Genomic DNA, 7,675 nt, shown 5'->3' with positions numbered 1-7,675 from the left:
AGGATTGAGGCTGAATGGCCAAAAAGTGGCGGTTGATTTTGGAGCATGCATTGTGCCGAGTTCGTGGGCTGTACCCTACACTGTTTCTGTTCAGCCAGGCATAATTGGGCCCTGCATTACCCACGGTCGCATCTCAGGCACAGCTTGATCCTGAAAAGTCAGTCGCCGACTGTTCTGTGTCGTCGCAAGGTCAGTCTGAGGGCTGCTTTAAGATTTAACGAAATATTTTTCATGTTACCATTTTGAGGGAGAAGCATATTGTGGATATCCACGGTTGAAAAGAGTTCTCCAAGAGTTGTAGTGGCTTGTGTTGTGAAACTATGCTTGTGAGAAAATGTGAAAAAAATCTGGAGATGCAAAGTGTCATGGTAATGTACATTGTTGATTAGCTTCATATGTTTTTTATATAAATGAACCAAAGGTTTTGTGTGTTGTGTGTGACTTTAGCGTTGAAATATTTATTTTATGCCTTTTTTTGTTGCAATACCTTTTTTTAATGAAAGTATTTCTGTATAAAGAGTGAAATTTAGCTTGAAAAGTTTAGATCAGCTTTTGTTTGCTTTAGTTTGCGTTGACTTTCCTGATCGAGTAGTTATGCTGTTACCGTAAGTGATAAGATATTGTTCCTGCTTGCTTTAATTTAAACTGTGTGGGTCATTTTCCTGAAATCCGTTAGAGATGGCAGGCGTTTTGGAGGATTGGTACTGAATGCAATGTATTGACATGTATGTTGTGTATGGCGTTTCGTGCAAACTTGGTTTGGCATGGTGTACGAGAAACACTAACCGGTTTTGTTTATTCCTTTTTTGAGTCTCAAGATTTTCACTGAATTGGGTGTACATGTAGTATGAATTTAGCCTGAAAATCACCAGTAGAGTTTTTTATTTGGGGGGGGGGGGAGTACAAATCAAGACTTTTGGGGCTGAATGGTATATATCGAAAAAATGGTCCAGTATTTGTAAAAGAACTAGGACATGAGTCAGAGACCTTCTAACCAGTTTTCGTCGGAGGATGTGATAACATGCACTGGCTGTTTTTATACACAGGCACAGCTGACGGGTCAAGACGTCAAGATTGCCGTGTCTAAACACGCTAATTCCTGAATTTAGCCTGAAAATCACCAGTAGAGTTTTTTTTTTGGGGGGGGGGGAGTACAGATCAAGAGTTTTGGGGCTGAATGGTACATACCGAAAAAATGGTCCAGTATTTGTAAAAGAACTAGGACGTGAGTCAAAGACCTTCTAACATGTCTAACCAGTTTGTGTCGGAGGATGTGATGACGCGCACTGGCTTTTTTTTTATACACATGCACGGCTGACAGGTTAAGACGTCAAGATTGCCTCAGATCGCCTCCGGGTGACTTCTAAACATGCTAATTCCTCGTGTCTGTTGTACACACACACACACAAAGTCTGTGAAGTCTGTGAAGGCGGACCGTGTGTTGATCTTGAATTGGCCATTGTGCACGGCCTATTGTTGTACAATTTACGCTCCAGTGCACACCCCGGAGTATTGAAACGTGAGGTTTCAGCAAGAAATATTGTACTGTTGAAATGACTCTTGCTAATCAGTATGTGTGGCATTTGGCTGCATATCAGAAGTTGGCTGGAAATTTTGCCTTTTGCGAAAATCAAAATTTTAAGCAAAAATAATCCTGGCGCGAAGTGGTCAAAAGAAATTGAACAGTTCTTGCATGTCTGTGTGTGCCCTGAGATTCATGTTCCCCCCTCTCTTTCAAGCACTCGGTTAACATAGCCGCGTTGCTTTTACTTGATTCCAACTAAATAACCTTTTTTTGGTGGTAAACTGGGGACTCGGAGAAAGGAGTAAAATATGACAGAGACTTGTGTGTAGACTTTCTGTAATTCTTTTCCTACTTTATGAACTGCATATTTTGTCTTCCATCAGCCTTCCGAGAACAAGTTCCTAGAACAAGGTTTTCTTTTCCAGTCAGGCAGATTGGTGCACAATACGAAATGTTCATTTGATGATAAAAGCATGAAATTTGGCACACAGTCAGAGTATGCCATGGAAAAGATATTTGGCTATAAGGCCATCACAGATTTGTCCTTTGAAACAAATATCAAAGGATATTATGCAATGGCCGCAATTTTGAAAATTTTGAAAGTTGCTTGTTATCCTATGATATTATTTTCAAAGGACAAATCTGCGATGGCCCTATGGCCAGATATCTTTCCCATGACATACTCTGATTGCGCCAAATTTCATGTTTTTATCATCAAATGAACAATCTTATCAACAATCTGCTGTACTCTTCCAAGAACAACTATCAAATTCTCAGTTGCAGTTATCAAAACTTTGTAATTTTATATACATGTTTTAAGTAGATTGCTCAATTCAACTTCCGTTTAAAAACTTTTGAGTTTACTGAACAATGTACAATTCACAGCTGTGAGTGCAAACATCATAGTAACCTTTTTTTTTTTTACTTTCACTTGTTTCATTTTTTACTTTCACTTCCTATGTTTTGCTCTTTTCCCTTGTACAACCTTTGAATTTGGGATTGGTATTTTGAGCATATGATATCAGACATGTTGAAAGTGCAAAAACCACACAAAGTTAAAGTTATACTGTCAGTTTCTGTGCCCTTGGGCATGTTAACATGAACTTCAACTCTGTCCATGTGGTAGCCTTGGTCAAATCTGGAATTTGTGTGGATTATATTTTACTTGTTAAGTTGTAATCCTGCAGTCGTTAGTGACAGAGCACCATGGGTTTCAAAATTGTAGGTGAAAACCATCAAATAAGGCAAGGCACCAGTGTCTGTTAATGATAATCTGGTACCAAACACTATCAAGCTTGCATTTACCAAACACTATCAAGGTTGCATTTACACAATATCAAGTGTGGACGCTGAGGTACATGTTTCAATACATTGATTTCCCACATCCGTATATTGGAAACAAGCCAGCTGCACGCGTTGTTTATGTGCAGTATTTAGATGTGTTTCCTCTGCACCGCGCAGACTGTATCGCTTGCTCAGGAGAGGACCGTCTTCAAAATGATTTGTAATTATATTGTTGAAAAAAGAAAGAAAGTGATTTGTGGTATATTTGGTCGAGTCCGGAGTCATACAGGTCGAGTCCAAGTCCGAGTCCGCAGGGTCGAGTCCGAATCCGAATCATTTGTCATCGTGACTGGAGCCTGAGTCCGAGTCACGGAAAATGACACTGGAGTCAAACTCGAGTTCGAGTCATGAGTCGTACAAGTCTGCATCAGGGGAACAACTGATGTTCCCTAACCCTAACCATAACCCAAATCAAATCCAAAACCAAGACTACATGTTCAAAAAGCATGGTGCACGAACACATACGTGTTTTGTACTGTATGGGCTCCCTGCGCGAAAGATAGAGGGCGCTTATTCACCACTTCCGAGAGCCCCCACCAAACGGGACACACTGCGTGTGCACGACTTGTAATATTCTATTACACAAAACCATATAGCATCTTCGCGCGAGCGTCAGGCATTGTCAGCAATGCGTTCCAATGTCTCTCCCAGTGGTCTCCCCCAACTCTCCCATTCTTACCGTTGAGGGGGTACTTGTGCACGGAGCCCATAGCATAGCAAATTCTTTAACTATGTTTGGTATCAGGGTTGAGTTTGAACAACCAACTTTTCCTTTGCCTTTTTACAATTCAAATTGTAAAAAGTTGCAAATATTGTGATGGGTTTATTGCAGTATAGACTCCAGTGCTATCCTTGTAAATAAAGCATTTGGGTTATTGTAAATGTGAAGGTTACAGATCAACACAAAATGGACTCCCTCTTTACCGAACAAAGTTTAAAAAGTACAAATTAAAGAAACAACTGCAATATATATTTTTGAATCCCTCCAGTAGTGTTGTTTGAAATCTAAGCATATTCGTTTTGACAGAAAATAAAGTAATTTTATTCAGGAGAAGTGTTTCGATGATTTGTATTGGTGATTTTGTTTAAATTTTTGTCATTTTCAGTTTTTCACGCCAACAAGACCTTAAATTTCCTCAGACTTGGACAAATGCAGTAGAACATACATACTGGAATTCGTATCCTTGTGGATCGAGCCATTTCTTTGTTGATCGTGTACTAAAGTTTTCGAGTTTGAAAGTGTAGTTTCAAAATGCTCCCATTTTAACCAGAATTAATTTCCTGGGCTGAAATTCGGACTTAATATCCATTACATAAAATACTTCAGTTTGCGACGGATCAACACACCTTGGAAATTCTTAGTTTTTGAGTAAAATCCATATATCTATTTTGTGATAACCTTGTAGAGACGTATTCACCTAAATTGCTCTGTGGAGACGTATACAATCTTTTGTTCCCTATTATGCACATGTCTCCACAGGGCACCATGTACCAGATCACTTTCACCATCACTCACACACACACAAAATGAACATAACATAATTTTGTTTATGGGGTGCAGCATCTGTAGAAGCATTCGATCATTGCAATTCAATGGTGCTCAGTTATCCATGACTGATAGGCTGCAACTGCAAGTAAGGTGTGGAGTGCCTTGGTCCAACGATTACAGTGTTTCATGCGCCATAGTAGTATGAAGGTTCAAACCCTGATTGGGAACATAATGCTTGTGTTCTTGGGCAAGACACTTTACTACAATTGCCTCTCAGCCCAGGAGTATAAATGGGTACCTGTGAAGGTAGAGACCAGAATGCACTGATCTCGAGCTGCTGCAGAAAGAAATGGGGTCATGGCCTGATGAGGCAGGGGTATTGTGAAGCGGTTTGGGACCTTAATTATAAAGCACTACGAGTACGCACATTAGTATCAATGAAAAAACGAAGCACCCTTTAGATGCAACCCCACTAACAGTAATCATTATTTCAACACATTTTAGAATTTTGGATTACCTTTTTTAATACACCCAGTATAAAATGACCATGATGATGACTGATGTAAACTGGGGCGATGGGGTGCTGTGGTCCAATGGTTACGGCGTTCGACTCGTATGCCGTGGTTCATGGGTTCGAATCCTGACCATGAGAACATGGTGCTTTTGCTCTTGAGCAAGGCACTTTACCATTATTGCTTCGTCCTTTGGATGGGACGTAAAGCCGTAGGTCCCGTGTGTTGTGTAATGCACGTTAAAGAACCCAGTAACACTTATCGCTAAGAGAAGGGGTTTGCCCTGGTGTTTCTAGCAGTGGCTGCAATATACGCCGCAGCACCTTGTAAACCCTTATAAGGTGCTACATAATGGGTCTCATATTTCTCATAAACTTCATTCACCTGTCTCTAATAATAGACAATTTCCAGCGCCTTGAGTACCTAATTTGGTAGACACGTGCGCAATATAGGACTCCGGTATTATTATTATTAAACACAAACGCACACCATGCAGGCAAGTTGTGGCCAGTACCAAATCTCATTTTATTGGCAATCTGACCCATGTTTTCCGACACACACTATCCGTGGTAACAATTATGAACAACCCTATATTGTGATTAACAAACAAATACACCTAACACACATATTGGCCATGAAAATGGAAGGCTGCTACTTTATTATGGTAAAACTAGATAGCGGCATTGTTATATTCCACCACCCGCTTACCAATAATGCACACTTCATGGTTCGGTTACTAAAATTGGATGGATTCCATTTAATAAGTCAAGCACTTAACCAACCTTGGCACCTACCAGCAATAAAATTGGTCATTTGGAAAAATACTCTTGATTGTCATTGCAATCAATTACACCACTCATAATTTTGGTTGTTCGGGAGCAGACTCAACTTAGGATTATTTGCGTTCTGTGCAACCCCCCCCCCCCCCAAGAGTTCGGCCATCGAGTGACGAAATTTTTTGCAACTCGGTACATGCATAGAGCAACTTATCATGAACATACCCAAGAAATTTCATGACTATAGGTCAAAGGGTTTTGGAATTATGGCTAATTAATTATTCATATGTACAAATGGTAATTCTGCTCTGTGTACACGACGTATTTGAGAAAATTCAGTTTTCACGGTGCGTAGCGCCAGAAACTTTTTCGCTACGCGGCAACCCGTGGTCCAATTTTTATGTTTTTGGTATCAAAAGATGCGCAAGGTCAGTTAATCAATGTTGAACGGAGCAAAGTTTAATAGCTTCAAGCTTGCAGATTGAAAAACAAAAAAAACATGATTCTTTCCTGAAAAACATTTTGAAAACATTTTTGTCTTTCTGCTTTTTTTTTTTTTTTGGAGAATTAGGTTTTGAAAAAGCTTATAACAGCTGCTATTGAAGTACTGAAAAATATAGTAACACTTTAAAACTTGTAGAAATGCAAGTAAAAAAAGGTGTCCATGAATATTAGGGCCAACATAAAACTAGGTAGAAAATCTTACAAACTGAAAACAACTGTTTTTATAATCACAATTCGTGACTGCTCGACAAATTAAGGCTTCAGAAGAAATGTTGCCTTTGCATTTTTCATTCAGGAAAATGCAGCGTAATCAGCCCAGTACTGTGACTATGGTAAAAAAAAAATATTTACTTGAGAAATCAATATCATCTCACATTTTGATTTAAATTTGTTTGTTAATGCTTCATCAAGACATGCTAGTCGGTATTTTAAATGCGTCTTTTCCATAACTTACAAGGATTGACATTTGCATGGGATTTGAAACCGACAACCAAAGCTAAAACTGACTCACACACTGGTAACAACATCACAATTTATGAAGTACAAATCTTTAACATTTTCTAACAACCAACCAGCGGTGCGCAACCAAAAATTCAACAAAACAATTGTGGGGTACTTTCGCAATGGTAACTTGCTTACTTGACAAAATGTGTTCATAGTACTAGGAGCTTGCTGTTTTAGAAAGACTTTTGAGTTCTGCTTATTACGCAGATAAAAATATAGCACCAAATGCTGCACTGTGCATCATGGATTCATCGCGAGAAGTGTTGCAAATTCAACTGAATACAAACGTCGCAGCCACCGCATTTCTCTTGATCATTTTTTTTTCATTCAGGACATCATCTTTGCACTGTTCATGGTGGCACCTCAGAGCCATAGACTGGGTCCGAATCACTCCTGATCCTTTTTCTACGCACTCGCCTTTAATTTGCGTTGACAACGTGCGCGCGTTGCAAAGCGCTACCTGCGCAGCTTATGGAGGATCAAGGATATACTTCACACAAATATCGCATATTTAATGATTTTGAAATGATTTCGTACTTCGGTTGAATTTTCACGTTACTGGTGCAGCATACATGAATGTTCCATTGAGCGCATGCTGTACTTCTGAATTTTGTCCGTAATTCCAAAATTCTAAAACCAACTTTGGCAATTAACCCTCTGTTGTAATGAGAAAGTACTCTTGCCTGAGATTCTCGGGTAACTTTTAACGTATTTTCAATTACGGCGACAGACAGTTTAGACAGACTGGAAACTGTGCAAATTAAAGTCCCTTTGAAATATGTACACTATGCAAGCCATATTGGACCAAAAATAAGCCTAAATTGACAGTTGTTGTAACTCTCCCCATATATGGCTCTGTAGCGTCTTTTGGCCATCAGTGACACTTTACCGACAAAAATGACAAATTTGATGACTGGGGGGGGGGGGGCACAATGCCCTCAACCCCCTTCTAAGCAAATGAAGCAAACCCTGCATCAGTGTCACAAGGCTGTAGGTATTCCATAGAAACTCACTGGCAAAG

Source organism: Patiria miniata, unplaced genomic scaffold (assembly GCF_015706575.1).
Source record: "Patiria miniata isolate m_02_andy unplaced genomic scaffold, ASM1570657v1 HiC_scaffold_20, whole genome shotgun sequence".
NCBI classification, from domain to species: domain Eukaryota; kingdom Metazoa; phylum Echinodermata; class Asteroidea; order Valvatida; family Asterinidae; genus Patiria; species Patiria miniata.
This window is presented reverse-complemented; position numbering follows the sequence as displayed.